The 19,684-nt window shown below is 35.0% G+C and overlaps 1 long non-coding RNA gene across 3 annotated transcripts in view; it reads right to left on the bottom strand.

The window, feature by feature from the left end:
- Positions 1-19,684, bottom strand: part of LOC108540581 (uncharacterized) — a 108,165-nt gene that overhangs the window by 26,975 nt on the left and 61,506 nt on the right. The gene's annotated exons all lie outside the window — the stretch shown is intronic.

The following is a 19,684-nucleotide window of genomic DNA, read 5'->3' on the forward strand; positions in this document are numbered from 1 at the left end:
ATAATTTAAAGCATTTGTTACAGAATTTTAAGGGGTCAGTGAGAATAATTTACCATGTAAAGGATATTTCATTGCACTTTGAATAAGCATAATCTATTAAATTCAGATTTAAAATAAGTCAAGAAGACTCAACAAAGACTTAGCATGTGTACAAAGTGGAATAGTTTAAGATGCAACACAGTATTACAAAAATAACCTGTCAGGCACTGTGCTTTATTACCTTTATGATGGTATCATTTGTACACCAAACCTCAGCAATACTCAACTTACCCATGAAACAAACCTGCAGATGTACCCGTTGAACCTAAAATAAAAGTCAAAAAAAGAAAAAACAAAAAATAAAAAATACAATAGAAATATCAATAGAAGAGAAAAACAATTCCAAAACAAAAAATATTCCAGGCCGGGCGCGGTGGCTCAAGCCTGTAATCCCAGCACTTTGGGAGGCCGAGACGGACGGATCACGAGGTCAGGAGATCGAGACCATCCTGGCTAACATGATGAAACCCCGTCTTTCCAAAAAAATACAAAAAATTAGCCGGGCGAGGTGGCGGGCACCTGTAGTCCCAGCTACTCGCGGGAGGCTGAGGCAGGAGAATGGGGTGAACCCGGGAGGCAGACCTTGCAGGGAGCTGAGATCTGGCCACTGCCCCCCAGCCTGGGGGACAGGGGGAGACTCCGTCTCAAAAAAAAAAAAAAAATTTTACTTCAGCTTTTTGGGCATGATGAAAGGAACCTGCTAAGAAATATTTGCTTGGTGTGAAGTTGGTTTCTTGAATTACCTTTTCAAAGTCCTTTCTCCTCTATTCCTTCATCTCATCTAACAGTTTTGAAAAATTAAAACAATCCAGGACAGGTGTAATGGCTCACGCCTGTAATCCTAGCACTTTGGGAGGCTGAGGCGGGNAACAAAAAATATTCCAGGCCGGGCGCGGTGGCTCAAGCCTGTAATCCCAGCACTTTGGGAGGCCGAGACGGACGGATCACGAGGTCAGGAGATCGAGACCATCCTGGCTAACATGATGAAACCCCGTCTTTCCAAAAAAATACAAAAAATTAGCCGGGCGAGGTGGCGGGCACCTGTAGTCCCAGCTACTCGCGGGAGGCTGAGGCAGGAGAATGGGGTGAACCCGGGAGGCAGAGCTTGCAGTGAGCTGAGATCTGGCCACTGCACTCCAGCCTGGGCGACAGAGCGAGACTCCGTCTCAAAAAAAAAAAAAAAATTTTTTTTCAAAAGAAATAAGCACAATTAGTATTACATTATCATTTCATTTAATCTTATGTAATAATTTATGCCTAGTGTTCCATTATTGGAACATTAAGCATGTGAGAGTTATTTATATCCTGCTGCTCAAGGTCATCGCCAAGGTCTGATTGCAAAAATTCAAAAAATTGCACCCTCAGGCATACATGGGTTAGTGCTACTTGAAATCGAAATTCATGAAGTTATTCATCAAGAATCCTGGAAATCCTGAGTCAGTTCTCTGGTACAGTCTGAGAGTTATCTAAGTAGTGGTGCTCTAAACTCCAAGGTTTTGACCCAAGAAACTACTTTTGAACTATCAATAGTTAAAATATATGGTGCAGTCCCTCTGAGAGTGTTCCTTTTGTAGAAGATGTAATTTTAGCTGACAGCTTATAGCAGAGCTTTCAAGCTAATATAAGAAAAAATCAGAAATCAACTGCTAATGATGTTTTAATAATTCTGATTAATTCACTACATTAATCAGCAATATCAAAAGAATAAATATAAAAAGACATTTCAGGATATGTTTTATGAGGATTTGATCAATATCTATCACGAGTGCAAGAACAAACTAAGAGAGCAAGATAATATTTAATTGTAGTTTTGATTTGCATTTTCCTGATGATTAGTGATGTTGCTCTTTTGTGTGTGTATATATATATATGTTGGCCATTTGTATGTTTTCCTTAGAGAAATTTCTATTCATATATTTTGCCATTTTGAGACAGAATTTTTTTTCAGACGACATTTTTTGAGTTACTTCTATATTCTGTTTTTTAACACCTTGTCAGATGCATAGTTTGCAAATGCATTCTCCTGTTCTGTGGGCTTATCTCTTCACATTATTGATTGTTCTCTTTGCTGTGCAGAAACTTTTTGGTTTGATACAATCCCACTTGTCTATTTTTGCTTTTGTTGCCTGTGCTTTTAAGGTCTTAATCAAGAAATCTTTGACCAGTTCAATTTCATGAAGTGTTTCCCATATTCCTCAAAAAATTAAAAATAAAACTACCATATGACACAGCAATCAGATTACTGTGTAAATAATCAAAGAAATAATATCACTATGTTAAATAGCTATCTGTGCACCCATGTTTATTGCAGCAGTATCCAAAAGAGCCAAGGTATATAATCAACCTGAAAGCCCATCCAGTAATGAATGTGTAAAGAAAATGTTACACACATACACACACACACACACACACACACACACCCTGAGAGAGAGAGGAATGCTATTCAACTATAGAACACAGTGAAATCCTGTCATTTGCAGCAACATAGATGAACCTGGAGGACATTATGTTAAGAAAATAAGTCAGGTTCAGGAAGACAAATAAGGCATCATCTCACTCTTATGTGAAATTTTTAAAAAGTTGATTTCATAGAAGTAGAGCATAGATTAGTAGTTGCTAGAGGCTGGAGAGGAGAGGCAGGAAGATGCTCTGGGAGACCTTGGTCAATGAGCACAAACTTACAATTATACAAAAAGAATAAGTTTTGATGTTCTATTACCGCTGTGGGTTGACTACAGCAAATAACAAAGTATTGTATATTTCAAGATAGCTAGAAGAGATAATTTTGAATGTGGTCACCACAAAGAAATGATAAATGTTTAAAGTGACCAGTATGGTAGTTACCCTCATTTGATGATTATACTATATATACATGCATTAAAACATCACATTGTACCCTAAAAATGTATACAATTATTATGTGTCAATTATAAATACAATTTTTAAAAGAGAGCAGGGGCATTGATACCCTTGTGAAATGTTCAACCCTTCCTGTAACAAATTTATACTAATAATATTTTACTTGTATTAACTAACCTAGAGAAAGCTGAGATTCATTTTTGCTTTTACAACTGTTCCCATAGAGCTTTAATATTTCTTGAGCTTAGGTATAAATATAAAAAATACCAAAGAAATTTAACTGGTCCGGTGCAGTGACTCACACCTGTAATCCCAGCACTTTGGGAGACCAAAATGGGTAGATCATGAGGTCAAGAGATCGAGACCATCTTGGCCAACAAGGTGAAACCCCATCTCTACTAAAAATATAAAAAATTAGCTGGGCGTGGTGGCCTGTGCCTGTAGTCCCAGCTACATGGAAAGCTGAGACAAAGGATCACTTGAACCCTGGAGGCGGAGGTTGCAGTGAGCCGAGATAGTGCCACTGCACTCCAGTCTGGCAACAGAGCAAGACTCCATTAAAAAGAAAGGAAAGTACATGTTTTCAGTTTAAGATTTAGTAAAATTTAAACGCTTAATTTATGTTTATGATTTATTTGATTTTTAATATAGAAAGTAAGAGAATAAAAAAAGGTCAAACAAAAATAATACAGACACTTTTGGGGAAGTTTAATTATGAATGAATATAGACAAATAATATGAAGCTGGGGGGGATGTACTGTTAAAATTTATTTTTCCTTTGTCTTCAATTAAAAATACAAGATGTTACAGCATGAGTTTGTTAAGAAAAGTACTGTACAATGTATTATTTGTCTAGAGCTGCTGCCCATAGCAGTAAGAACAAAATAAGGTGATAAAGGGGAAAAAGGAACATTGGGAGGGGCAAAAACTGAGTGTGTGGAGGATAATATTTCAGTGTACAAGGTGGGTTGGCCTCCACTGTGAGAATAATTCATGTTCATTAGAGGAGAAAAGGAAAAATTTATGAGGCCAAGTCATACAGATTTTGTGTCAGAAAAACATTAAGTTCTCTTTGGACGATGGTAATTTCTCAGCAAATCATAAAATGTGATCATTTGAGGGAGTTGAGGAGAATGAAAGAGATATTGGAGAAGGGCATTGGAGAAAGGTAAAAGGGTGAAATAATTTCTTAGACAATAGGAGAGTTTTTAATTAAATTGACTACTGGAATACAAGTGGATTTCTTGAGGGCTGAGGGATGAAGGCCTACTTCATATTTGTGGTCATAAATTTAGAGTAAGACAGTTTTGATTCAGGACACAAGGTTCAGAAAAAAAGCATAATTGAATTCAAAGAGAATTGAGTATTTTCCAGGTAAGTGTGATAGACTGAGAGAAAGAGAAAGGTAAGTCAGTAGAAGGTATGTTTAAGCAAATGAAGTGAGTGACACAGATGGGTCAGATAACTATTTAGAAGGCAGAGTAAGCAGTATATTAGAATAAGTAAGAAGAAAATATAAGAAGTAGTAATCAGATTATGGTTTTATATTTATTTCCATTTTCTGCTTCAGAGAGTTTCCAAGTCATCTTTTTATCCCCTTCATAGAGGAAGTAGATAAATCTTTACTTAAAAGTACTTAATCCAGTTTTTAAGGCTAAATGTACAATATTTAAATAAAAAAGTTGGTGTAATCAAGAACTTGAAAACAAATGACATATTCACTGAAGAAAGGTTGAGGAGAAGAAAGAGAAGGAGTGACAAAGACAAAGAGAAAAGAGCAGAAATAAATAATGGTAATACAAAGCTGAATTTGCTGAATGATAAAATAGAAATTAATAAACCAAATTCCATTGAGAATATTATGAAAACCAACGATTAATAAGGGATCAAATTGATTAATTATAAGAGTTTCAATAGTATTAATAAATCAAAAATGATATTTACTGTAACTAATTTATCACAGAAATGCTATCCTAACAGATGCTAAGTGGTAATTTTATAAACTTGACATCTTTAGAGATTTAAAAAATATTAACCTAGTAACAGTTATACTAGTAATAATAGGTATAAAAAATGAGATTGAATGCTAGTTACAATTATAAGTTTAGATCTAGATCTAGATCAATCTAATCATGCATTATAACACTGAAAACTGTCACCACCAGATAACTCGTTGTTTATATGATGCTTCTGAGGCCAAAATAGGTTACAGGATGATTGTTTTTCAAAACATGCTCACCACTCAGTCACTATTCAGTGTTCACCATCATATTGAAGTAAGAGACTGACAGGATTTGTTCTCTAGTCACAACTCCGCTGACCAAAATGGAAGCTAATCCAGACAGGATAAAGTGAAGAAACTGGCAGGAACCAGCAAATGGCAGAGAAAACAATCTATAGCTGCTGTCATTGCTCATTAGCATAAGACACTCCCACCAGTGCCATGACAGTTTACAAATGCCATCACAATGACTTGGAAGTTACTACCCCTTTCCTGAAAATGTCTAAATAACCTACCCCTCAATTTGCCTTGACCTACCCCCTTAATTCACATATAATTGAAAATAATAAAAACCCTAAAAGACAACCTAGGCAATACCATTCTGGACAAAGGAATGGGCAAAGATTTTTTGGTAAAGATGAAAGCAATCATGACAATAGCAAAACTTGATGAATGGGTTCTAATTAAAAAATTTCTTCTTAGCAAAAAAAAAAAAAAATCAGCATGGTAAATAGACAATATTCAGAATAAGAGAAAACTTTTGCAAATTTGGATGTGACAAAAGTCAAATATTCAGCATCTATAAGGAAATAAAGCAAATTTACAAGAAAAAAGCAAACAACCCCATTAAAATCAGAAAAGGTCATGAACATACACTCTAAGGAAGACATGCGGCAGCCAACAAACATATGAAGAAATTCTCAATTTGATCATTAGAGAAACTGCAAATCAAAACTACAAGGAGATACAATCTCATTCCAGTCACAATGGTTATTACTAAAAAGTAAAAAATGACAGGTGCTAGTGATGCTGCAAAGAAATAGGAAGGCTTATACACTGTTGATGGGAATGTAAATTAGTGTAACCATTTTAACCATTGTGGAAAGCAGTGTGGCAATTCCTCAAAGACTTAAAAACAGAAATAACATTCAACCCAACAATCCAATTACTGTATATGTATATATATGTATATGTATACTGTATATGTGCATATATATAAATATCCAAAGGAATATAAATCATTCTATCATAAAGATACATGCACATGTATATTCCTTGTAGCTCTACTCACACGAGCAAAGAAATAGAATCAGTCTAACTGCCCAATTGTAGACTGGGTAAAGAAAATGTGGTACATATTCACCTAGGAATATGATGCAGCCATAAAAAAGAACAAGATCATGTCCTTTGCAGGAACATGGATAGAACTGAAGGCCATTACCCTTAGCAAATCTACACAGGAACAGAAAAACGAATACTGCATGTTATCACTTACAACTGGGAGCTAAATGATGACAACACATGAAAATGTAGAGGGGAATAACACACTGGGGCCTATCGGAGGGTGGAGGGTGGGAGGAAGAGGATCAGGAAAAATAACTAATGAGTACTAGGCTTAATACCCTAGTTATGAAATAATCTGCACAATAAATCCCTGTGACACTGGTTTACCTGTGTAACAAACACGCACATGTACCCCAAAGTTAAAATAGAAGTTAAAAATGAAAAAATAAAGTGGATTTATGTGAGCATTAATGTAGTTGCCAAGAGCCCATACATTGCTGACTCTGGGCACGCTGCCTATGAGTTAGTCCTTCTCTGCAAGGAGAAATACCACTCAATAAAAGATTGCTGTGTAACTCCACTGGCTTGCCCTTGAATTCTTTCCCATGAGAAGCCAAGAGCCCTTCTTGTAATCCCAAGAATTGGGGTTTACATTTTCTGTATTATCTGGCAACCAATGAATAAATGAAGAAGGCAACTTAGAGGCACTGACCTACACAGTGAGATAGCAGAGATAGCAGTGATCAGAAGTAAGACAGTGAGATGGTGGTGATCAGCAGAGAGGCAGGAAGATGTGCCCAGTAAAAATCCTGATGGATGTGGGGACAATGAAAAGCATCCCAGAGGGTGCTTTTCTAGGCTAGTGGAGCAAATTCAAATTCAGCTTAAAGAAAAAGAAACTCATTTTCTCTTGGAACATTGCTTACATTTATTACACATTAGAAAACCAAGAGATTTGGACTAAACATGCTGCTATACATTATGATGCTATTTTAAGGTACAACTTATTCTGTAGAAAGGAAGGAAAATGAGAGAAAGTCCCTATGTACAAGATTTTATGACCCTTTATTGGCTCATGTTACTTCCAGGTACCAGGAAGCCACATCTAAGAGATCAATTCCTAGCTGCTCCCTCTAGAAGGCCTACACCTTCCCCAGTCTCCTCAGTCCCACAGATGTGAAGATGGTCCTGCCAGTGTCTAATGCAGCATTCCACCCCAATGTCATCAGGCACCCCCTCTCTTATACAACTAGCAGCAGCCTATACTTTCACTGACCAAGAAAGTAAGTCCAGCCAGTACCACCAGGATTTTGGCCCCATATCAGCCCCTAAAGTCAAACCTGTGTCTATTGCAGGAGATAGCCAATGGAAATGGGGAAACACTTAGAGTACCTGTGCCATTTTCTAGGCCTGATTTGCTTTATAAAAGGAAAAACTGGGCCAGCTTTCAGAGGAGCCAGAAAAGTCTATAGAGAAGTTTTTGTTAAATTGACAATGTTCTTGATTTAACTTGTCATGACTTACAATTATTCTGCTTGCTGTGCTGTGGAAAAAAAAGCAGAAGAGAAAGTGTGTGGTTAAGCCAGTCAATTATGCCAAGGTTACAAAAATAACACAGGGAAAAGACAAAAATCCCTCTCTGTTTCAGGGTCATTTGGTTGAGGAACTTAGGAAATATGCTAATGCAGACACAGACACCCCAGGAGAGTATATATTTTATTACTCAATCTTCCCCTGACATCAAGAAGAAGCTATGAAAAGCAGCCATGGAACCTCAAACCCCTATAAGGAAATTCTTAAACCTGGCCTTTAAAGTTTGCAACAACAGAAACAGGGAAAAGAGGTTTAAAAAAAAAGGCTCAGAAGTGCAAATGTTAACAATTACTTTAAGCCCCCTGCCACCTCCGAGTTACCCATCCCAAGAAAGTATCATGAAATCAACATCTGGGATGCCCAGACAAGAGCCTCTGACTTGCTCAACCCTGGCCAAAACCAGTCAGCTTACTGTAAGCAAGAGGGCAAATTGGCAATGAGAATTTCCTAACCATCCTCAGTGAGAAGGGGAAAAAGTTGTCAATACTAGAGCTAACCTTCCTTCCTCCTCTAGCCCCAATGAGTGATCTTGCTTAAGTAAGTTTACTGAGGATCTCAAGCGCTTGACCTGTAAGACAGTTTCCCTCAGTGGCTGGCAGGCAGCTGCCTGAACATTTTTGTTTGTTGTCTCCCCTGCTAGGTGAGCTTTCTGGCAGCTCTGTGACTCTGAGTTCTCTTCAACAACAGCATTCACCCCTCCCTTCCTTATTTGATGCTGTGGAACCCACTCTCCTGCCTCTCCCTGTCTTCCATACCTCTTGGGACAAACAAAATTTGGCCAGATGGAGAGGTCCCAATTGTGTAAATAACTTGAATCCAGTGTCTTGTATAAGTCACTTTGTGTGTTGTCTGTTGTGTCTAGCATGCTATCATATTGGCTTATAAATAAAAGAGTTCTCATAAATTAAACAAATAACACTAGTCTAAACTTGTTAGTTTAAAAAAGTTGTGTTTTTATCATTTTAACTTTAATATTTTCACCTAGGAAATGACTGGTGCTTATAGGCTTTAGAGTGGCTAAAGTGGCTTTAAAATGAGGGCTTTTTATAGTAAATAATCTTAAAATTGTGGTATGGGTTCTCATCTATAGAATGCCAATGTCTGGTGGGCAGTTAAGATTTTCTTACTCCTACCTTTATATAAAATGTGCCAAAGAAGATGCATTCTTTATTGGGAAATAATTGTTTTGTCTTGGTTTTGCTAACTTGGAAGTTATTAAAAAGAGGTTCAAATATAAATAATTAGTGATGTAGATAAAGATATGTGAAGAAAGTTGATAGACAGAAGTTTTTTTTTTTTTTTTGCAAAAAAGGATAATAACGAGCGAAAGCGTGACAGTTTTGCCATGAAAAAGAGAGCGTTGGTAATCCGATAAACCTTGTCCTAGAATAAAATAACTGGTTTTTTTAAGATATAACACAAGCGCAGGAAAGTCCAAGCATTGTATAGATGTTTGTATAGCATTCTGAATAAATTTGTGAAGTAAATTTGAAAGGGAATTTATGAAAGAAGTTTTGTGTATGATTAAGCTTGCTATGATTGAAAGAAAATTGTTCCTGGTAGACTTTCAAGAAAATGGTTTACATATTAGAACTGGGTTTTCTTAAGTTATTAATTTGGTAAATTATAGGAAAATTTGCTTTAAATGCTGTAATCAGTTACTTTTAACACTTCTTGGATGTATGTCTCAGAATTCAACTGCCCCATATCAGATATTGTTAAGTATTTCCACTGCTGTTAAACTTCAGGAAATCATTAGTACAGTTCCATTCATGTCACTATAAATGGCAGGATTTCATTCTTTTTTAGGCTGAAGAGTCTTTCATTGTGTATAGATAGTACATTTTCCCTATCCCTTTATCTACTGTTGGGCAGTTGAATTGATTCTGTATCTTGATTACTATAAATAATGCTGCAATAAACATAGGGTGCAGATATCTCTTTGATATAGTGATTTCCTTTTCTTTGGTTAAAGGCACAGTAGTGGGATTGTTAGTTCATATGGTTGCTGTGTTTGTAGTTTGAGAAGCCTCCATACTGTCCTCCATAGTGGCTGTACTGGTTTACATACTAACAATGCATACAGCCGATTTTTTCTTTACATTCTTGTCATCATTTGTTACTTTTGTCTTTTTGATAACAACCATAATAAGTGAGGTAAGATGACATCTTGAAATTCAAATGAAACCATGGAAAAACTAAAGGAACCAACAGAAACCTGAGCAAAACTAACAAAGCAGGAAGCATCACAGTACTAGACTTCAAAATACACTACAAACCTGTAGTAAGCAAAACAACACAGTGCTGACATAAACATATACATATAGACCAATAGAATAGAATAGAGAACCCAGAAATTAATTCACATATTTGCAGCCAGGTGATTTTTGACTGGAGTACCAAGAACACTCATTGGAGAAATTTTTTCAGTACTTTTCAATAAATAGTGTTCAGAAAACTGGATATCCAAGTACAGAAGAATGAAATTAGACCCTCCTACTCTCACCATACACAATAATCACCTCAAAATGAGTTACAGACCTAAATGTCAGATCAGAAACTATAGAGGAAAACAGGAAAAATTCTTCAGGACATTGGCCTGGGAAAAGATAATATGAATAAGACCTCGAAAGCACAGGCATGAAAGCAAAAATAGACAAATGGGATTACGTCAAACTAAAGAGCTTCTGAGCAGCAAAGGAACAAATCAATAAACTGAAGAAACAACCTACCAAATGGGAAGAAACATTTGCAAACTATTCATCCATCGGGGGATGAATATATAGAATATTAAAGGAACTCAAACATCTCAACAGTGAAAATACAAACAGTGCTATTTTTGAATGAGCAAACTAAGCAGACATTTCTGAAAAAATCCTTCATATCACTAATCATCAGGTAAATGCAAATCAAGGTGACAAGGATATATCATCTCAAGATACATTTTTACCAGAAGGGATAGTGAACTTCATTGTAAGTTAGTCTGTGAAATCTATATTTCACTTAGCAGTCTTGGAAAAAAATCAAAATAAAATAAGTGCATTTTTATGTATTAAATTGGCAAAGATTCTTAGAAACAAGTATATTTATATTTAGAACATACAAAAATAAGAATTTTCAAACCCTCTTAATAAGAAGTTACACCAGTACATTTTTAAGAACAGTCTTATACTATGACTTTTTTTCCTATAGTTTTTTTTACTAATCCTAAGTAAATAATGAAAGACGTAGGCCATTGAACTACTTACAAACATCTTAAATGCAGTTTTATAGGAGTGATGTCAACTCCCAGAATAAAAAGCCAACATTAAGGAAATGGTCAAGTAAATAATATTATATATAAAAGTCAGGTTTCAGTGTATTATTTTAACTGTGTGCTTTATATGTGTAATTCGGTTTACAGGTATATGTGGTTTAATCCATTAACAAGACTGAGATATAAAACTGCCCATTTGTTTTTTCCGTATCGATCAAACAATATTTTCTTCTCAAACAATAAAAATGCCAATTCTGATTTCTTAAACGTTGCACACATACAGCACATATTTCTCCTTTTTTTGCTAACCCAAGTTAGAAGCCTGCATTCACTTGATTTTCCTGAGTGCCATCAGATTTTTCTTTGGCTGCCTAATAGCTCACATAGAACAGCAAAAATTTCAGCAATGGATTATAAATTTCCTGGGCTCCAGGCATAGATGGTCACAAACATGTAAATGCCATGTTGATATAATTGGTAATTGTCTTACTAAAGCTTTTAGAGAAACAAGTGCAGTCATGCTGACAGCCTGTAGTGCAGATGGAGAATTATGGAATCAATCTTCTTGTCTGAAAGATCACTGTTCCGAGTTCCTTTGCACACTCCAGGAACTTACACTCTCAGCAGGAATGCCATTATCTGTCTGAAAATGTTTCAGTTTTTATAATTCTATTTTTGGTACATTCATTCAAGGCTGAGTGAAAGCTTTGCTCTTTTTCTCTTTGCTTTTGAAAGACGAATCTCTCTCTCACCTGCACCAGAGATGACATTTCTTTCTAAAAGGCAGCTCCAGATGACACAATATAGCCATTTTGAAGCAAAGCTCAGCTCATTGGTCTAGCTTTCTATCATTGAGTATTTATGCCCCAGACAAGTAAAACCTACTGGAGATTGTGGATTGCCAATAGTTTTGAGCCTGTGTTCCCTCAGTCTGACACCTGAATTGCCTGAGTTTTCCCGCTCCTCAATCTAGTGCTAATCTTACATATTTTAGTGGCCTTTTACTGAAACACTAACACAGCACAGGGCTCAGCAAAACTCAAGATGAATGGAAACATAGATTCCAACTAAATTTACTAAAAGCAAGTATCATAATAACAATGGACAATTGGAATAAAATTTTATATTTAGTTGAATTTTTAATCTTTAAGTACCAATTCTAACATGAAAATAAGAAAATGTAAGAATTCAAGCAAAGGAGAAGTACGGTAATTTGGGGAAATAAAACTATTTAAAATTTTAACTTGACACATATTTATAACTTTAACACATATTTATATCTGCAAATTATTTTATATCCTGTGTTTCAACTTGTGAATGTTTTGCCTTATGGAAGTCACAATTTTCCTCAATTTATTTCTCTTTAAAATTAGTGAAAAAAAAAATATACACACACACACACACACACATATTCTGCCTCAAAAATGTTATGCACAAACAAATGAACCTTCCTGGCATGTTATATGCACACAACAAAAAGACAGAAGTACTGAGCTATTGTGCACAATGCTGTCATTATTAAAAGTATTGTACAAAATCATGTTACTATTTTACCTGTTATTTTAAATGGTTATTAATTATAATTTAAACTTTTGATGACTCAAGATCAACATTGTGAGCACCACATTTCTATATTGTAAAATGTTGATGTTCTCAATAATCCTTTGATGGCTACTTGCCTTTATGCTTAGTTTTGCTTTTCAAAGATTTCCTCCACTGTCCTTCCTATTCCACTCGTGGCTAACACATTTACTGCTGTCGTACTGCTTTCTATGGCATTTCTTCTCCTCCTTCTGTTATATTGTGTTTCTGGGGAAAAAATTTGTACTTACAGCTGTGAAAATAATATACAGAGAAAAGAAAGTGTTTTCAAGTGACTGCACTAAGCCCTCTACTTTTAAGCACATATATTTAGTATACATAGCTTCTATGTCATCTGTTTTGGGGTCTCAAGACCATTTTTCGCCCTTGCATGTCCTACTCATTTTATGGATAACTAACATTTTTCTTTGTTTTGAGACAGGATGTCACTCTCTTGCTCAAGTTGAAGTGCATTGGCACAATTAGGAATGGCTTACTGAAGTCTATTTCTCCCTTGGTTCACATGATCCTCCCACGTTAGCTTCCCAAGTACCTGGGACTACTGGTGCACACCCTGTGTCCAGCTAATTTTTATTTTATTTTGTTAATTAATTAAATTAGAGACAGAGTCTTGCTCTGTTCCACAGGCTGGAGTGCAGTGGCAAGATCGTGACTCACTGCAACCTCCACCTCCCAGATTTAAATGATTTTCCTGCCTCAGCCTCCCTAGTAGCTGGGATTACAGGCATGTGCCACCACCCCTGGCTAATTTTTCTATTTTTGTCGAGATGGGATCACCACGTTGGACAGGCTGGTTTTGAACTCCTGGGCTCAAGCAATCAGAGCTTCTCAACCACAAAATTGCTGTGATTACAGGCATGAACCACTGCACCCAGCCTGGATAGTTAATGTTAACATTACAGTCATTACACTATTAAACTTGAGATAAATATTGCAACTGATCAGATGAAAAGAAAAGGTAACAGAATATTGAAGGGTCATATATTTATGGCTATAGCTACTTTTAAAGAGTATTTAAAAAAACAAGCACGTAAGCAAAAGCTTAATTTTATTTCTGAGATTTACTCAATTATTTAAAACAGTGATCCTCAATGTTTTGACATTAGGGGCTGCTTTCATAGAAGACAATTTTCTAAGATACGTGAGTAGGAGGTGTGGGGGCAAAATGGTTTCTGGATGAAACTGCTCCACCTCAGAAAAGGCATTAGAGTTTCATAAGGAGTGCGCAGCCTATATCTCTTGCATGAGCAGTTCACTATAGTGTCCATACTCCTGTGAGAATCTAATGTCACTGTTGATCTCATAGGTAGTGGAGCTTAGGTGGTAACGCTCCCTTGCCAGCTCAGCTCCTGCTGTACAGTTGAGTTCTTAACAGGCCATGGAAGTCTACTGGTCTTCCACCTGGGATTGGTGATCCCTGATTTAAAAACTGACAAAATATATTATTATACATGACAAAATACACTATTATCTGGAATTTTACGAGTCCTCTATTTTCACTTCTTCAGTTTAAGAAGAGTGAACCATTTTAATTATAAATCCTTATTCAAATTAGCTACACAATAGAGCCAAAACTCTTGATTTCACAGGTTATTTTAACCTCAAATAATGACCTAAAGTACTTTATGTTTTCATATTTTACATTTTATTTACCCCATTTATCTAGACTATATTTCATGATTTAAATCTCAGTTGTGTTGAAATATTTCTTTTGAGGTAATTGCAGATTCACATGCTGTTGTAAGAAATAATTCAATAACGACAGAGAGATCCTGTATACCTTTCACTCAATTTTCTCCAATAATAACATATTGGGAATAGGCCCCCAAATCTGGCCACAAACTGGCCCCAAAACGGGTCATAGACAAAATCTCTGCAGCACTGTGACATGTTTGTGATGGCCACGACGCCCACGCTGGAAGGTTGTGGGTTTACTGGAATGAGGGCAAGGAACACCTGGCCCCCCCAGGGCTGAAAACCACTTAAGGCATTCTTAAATCACAAACAATAGCATGAGCAATCTGTGCTTTAAGGACATGTTCCTGCTGCAGATAACTAGCCATACCCATCCCTTTATTTCAGCCCATCCTTTTAGTTCCCATAAGAAATGCTTTCAGTTAATCTATAATCTGTAGAAACAATGTTTATCACTGGCTTGCTGTCAGTAAATATGTGGGTAAATCTCTGTTCAAGGCTCTCAGCTCTGAAGACTATGAGACCCCTGATTTCCCACTCCACACTCTATATTTCTGTGTGTATGTCTTTAATTCCTCTAGCACCACTGGGTTAGGGTCTCCACAACCAAGCTGGTCTCAGCAGTAGCACGCTGTATAATATTAATACACTGTCATAACCAGAAAAATGACATTTAAACAAGCAACCTTATTAAGTCTTCCTCAGTTTAGCTGTCACTTCTTTTTGTGTATATATGTGTGTGTATTTCACATCTATTATCTTAAATAACTCTGTTACTTTACAGGTAAAATATTTAGCAGCACACACATCTCACTTTTCATTTCTAAAGAAAACACTTCTAGGGTGATGATTAAACAGCTGAGATACATAATATAGGTCTTACTTCTACAACTAACCTAAAATCATGGTGTTGAGGTGACAAAGGGTTTCTATTCCTGATCTATCAAGAATTTTTATCCAGGAGTTAGTAGAGCTTCAATTATGTACTTCTAGTCATTCCAACAAATAATTAGGAGAGATATTCTACTACAGAATAATTAGAAATTTTGATAAGGACAGTCTTGTATATTTTCTATTCCCAGTTTTGAGAGTAATGGCATTTTATTTTGTCAGATTGAGTAAAAAGATAAAATATACAATTAATTACTTTGCAAATTATAGAGTATTTCCAAGTTTGGCTAGTTCCAATTTAGCAGCTAAAATTGAGATTAAAATGCATGGAAATCCTATTCAAAAGATATAAGACAATCAGTTAAATATATGAGTTGTGTTTGCTGAAAATTAATGTAGGAGATATTTTAAATGGACTGCCTTAATCAATTCATTTTATTAATAGTTTTAAATCTATGATGCTAATTTTGTGATGTATTATCCTCATGGTGTACTAGAGAATTACATATTTTATATAAGGAAAGCATCTAGAAGATATACAAAATTTACATTAATTGTTCCATAAAATTGAAAATAAAAGCTCAAAACTATTTTAAAAGACCATAAGCATGATACCAAAATCTAAGAACATTCTGACATCTAACATCAATGTTATTTATAAACATCTATGCAAAAATTATATATACAATCAACCAACCAATCCAGTACTAAATACAATGAACCACTGTTTATTAATTATAGTGAAAATGAGAAAAGCAGCTTTGGCTATCCAGAAGCTAGCCTGGCACTATAATTTAGGACTTGATGTTGCCAAGAGCTATCTTGGTAATCACAGCTAGGTTTTGTTTCTCTCGTGCTAAACATAACTAATTTCATAGCACATCAACATCACACAAAGCCAGTCTGTGATCATGGTATATCAAGTCAAAAATAATCACTTCATTACCATGTCTGATACAGAACAACAACAAAAAAACATAACATGAACATTCTCTCTACCACAGAATGGCTAAACATCCTGCTGTATTAGTTAATATGGATTATTGATGCTTTTTACCAATGACAACTTTGTCCTTATTTTATTCCTCTCACTAAATACATAACATTTAGTAAATTATCCAATTATAAAATTGTCTCCAGATCCTGAAAGTATCCAATACAAACATCCTGCTTCCTTGAACACTCCCAAAAATCAGAAAAGGCATTCGAATTCTGTAAGTTCTGTGAGCTTCTTACTGAGACTTCCCAGAGTTTTTCATGGTGTGTGTTTCCATTTGCTGCAAGAATCAATAAACTCAATTTTTAAAGTGTAGACGTCTTCATGGTGGCCTTTGGCTCAAAAGTATTGGCAGCAGAAAAACAAAGATGGTTTAAGAGTCAAAAGTCAACCAGTGTAATTTAATGTTTAAAGGTAATTAAGGAGAAACATTATATATTAACAAAGAAATAAAAATAATTTGATAAAATTCAACTACCATTCATGAAATATAAAAGTCTTAGCAAATTTCATTTAGTCAGTTTTCTCTATTAAACATAGTTAATGAAGTAGGAAGGAAAAGCAAATTTCCTAATCTGCTGAAGTTCACATATAAAAAAAAAAATAAGCTACAGTGAACATACATAATGATGAAATGCCAAAAACTTTCTCTGAGTAAAGGAAGGAATACTGATGAAAACTACTTTTCATACACATTGTATTGATGGTCCTATCCATGTGATAAGCAAAAACCTAAGTGAAAAGATTAGAAGGAAATATTGACAGATGACATAATAGCATAGGTGTTGTAGACAAATCAATTGTGTTTTTATACATAAATGAAAACAACTTAGAACTGATATTGAATATATATCACTGTAAATGTTATTAAAATACCCAAACAAGCTAATAAAATATGTAATTTTTTCTCCTGTATTTCTAAATACTGTAAAATATTATTGTAAGACATTAAAGAAGATAAAATAAATTATATACAGTTGACTCTTGAATGACATGGGTTTGACCTGAATTGGTCCACTTATACATAGATAGTTTTTCAAAAAATACATTAGAAAAAATTTTGGATATTTGCAACGATTTCAAAAAACTCACAAATAAAATGTATAGCTTAGAAATATCAAGAGAAATATCAAAAGAATTAAGGAAAAATTATATAATGAATAAAAAAGTATGCAGATACTATCCTGTCATGTGCTATCATAAAGTATACGTAAATCTATTATACAAAGTTAAAATTTATCAAAACTTTCCCACACAAACACTTACAGACCATACAGGGCACCATTCACAATAAAAATAAATGTAAACAAATGTAAAGATTCAGTATTAAATCATAACTGCATAAAACCAACTATAGTACAAAGTGTACTACTATAATTTCATAGCTACCACCTTTTGCTATTTACAGTGAGCTCAAGTGTTGCAAGTATCTGCTTAAAATGCCATATGACAGTAATTATTTTTCTGTGAGCAATTCCTTTCTCTAGTAAATTGCGTATAGCAGCAAAAAGTGATCTGTTGTGGTTCTTCCATATTTTTTATTGTGTTTGGTGCAATACTGTAAAATGTGAATAACACCATGGGACCCATATTAAGTGTCATTAGTGATGCATTACTACACCGTGTTCCTGGATTAGATTGGTTTAATGTCTATTCTCCCCAAAGTCAGATTGATTTGTAGATTATACATGACGGATTTTTTTTTCCCCTGAATCTGTCAATCCATTTCAAAGCTTTATATAGAAATGGGAAGGATAAAGAATAGCAAAGACGCTACTGAAGAATATGTAGTAAAGAAGAACAAGATGCTAGGAGCTTTATTATAAATTATAGTTATTTAGGCTTTGCTATTGCACCAAAGATAAGCAAACAGATAAATGACAGAATGGAGAGGGTAGAAGCTGACCAATTCACATCTGAATATTTGATTTATTAAGAATTTGGCATTACAAAGAAGAGGAGAAAAGACTTGTCTTTTCAATACCAATGCTAGGACCAATTGATGCCCACCTAGGAAAATTTTATTAACCCCATCTTTCATACCACATACAAAAACAGTTCCAGATCTACTGATCTAGTTGTGAGAGGAAAAACTGCAAATCTTTTATTAATTAGAGTAGAGAATATCACTAACTTGAGTTCCATGAAGAAATATTAATGAATTGAACTATCAAAATTAATAACTCTTTGATGAGTTATTTTCATCAGAGTAATTAAATTCAATAATTTATTTTATTAATATATCTTTATTCTAACTTTAGAAAACAGTGGAAAGTAAGTGGTCAAGTGGAAGTTTGTAATGCATTAAGCTAGATTAAGAACTACAATCCATAAAATAAAACAGAAAGCCCAAATGAAAAATAAACAAAAAATGTGAAGAGGTACTTTATAAAAAAAAACTCATATAGTCAAAAAGACATGCAAAGTTGTTTAATACATTTCAATTTCAGAAAATAAAAAATAAAACTGCAAAAACAATGCCACTACACATTATACAAAACTTTCATCTAGAATTTTAAAATGAAAGAGGTCTAGGGTACCAAGCAGTGATGAAAAGGTAAAGCAATTGAAATCCTCCTACATTAGAGGCATTTGGGAGTATGAACTGGTATAACTACTTTAGGAAACCATTTACTATTAACTCTAAAATTGAATGTATGCATAATCTATGATACAGGAATTCCACCTCTAGCTATATTTCCAAGAGAAATATAGGCACAAGTAACAACGAAATAGTACAAGTGGCTGGGCGCAGTGGCTCAAGCCTGTAATCCCAGCACTTTGGGAAACCAAGGAGGGCAGGTCACGAGGTCAGGAGATCAAAACCACCCTGGCTAGCACGGTGAAACCCTGTCTCTACTAAAAAAAGGTACAAAAAATTAGCCGGGCGTGGTGGCAGGCGCCTGTAGTCCCAGCTACTCAGGAGGCTGAGGCAAGAGAATGGTGTGAACCCGGGAGGCAGAGCTTGCAGTGAGCCGAGATTGTGCCACTGCACTCAAACCTGGGCGATACAGTGAGACTTTGTCCGCCAAAAAAAACAAAAAACAAAAATTGTACAAGTAAGTTTATTACAGAATTTTTCCACAATCATACCAAACTGACAAAAACTCAAATGCCCATCAAGAGTAGAATGAATAAATAAGTTGCCATATATAAAGACAATAAAAAACTCAACAATAAAAATTGAACCAACTGCAGCTGCATAGGAGAACATGGATGATACTCCCAAATATTATATTAATTGAAAGAATGTAGACACAAAAATAGATATTGTATCTTTCTATTAAAATAAACTTCAATAAAACAGTCATAATTTAATGATAGTTTTATGAGATGAATATAGAGACTACTTGTGTGTCTAAAACCTTTACAGGATCAAGTTGGACTTTGTTAAATAATCTGTTATGATTTAATGCAATTTAAACGCAATTAACAAAGTTGTTATAAAAATAAACTTTTCTCTCAG

Source organism: Rhinopithecus bieti, unplaced genomic scaffold (genome assembly GCF_001698545.2).
Source record: "Rhinopithecus bieti isolate Rb0 unplaced genomic scaffold, ASM169854v2 scaffold_15572, whole genome shotgun sequence".
NCBI lineage: Eukaryota > Metazoa > Chordata > Mammalia > Primates > Cercopithecidae > Rhinopithecus > Rhinopithecus bieti.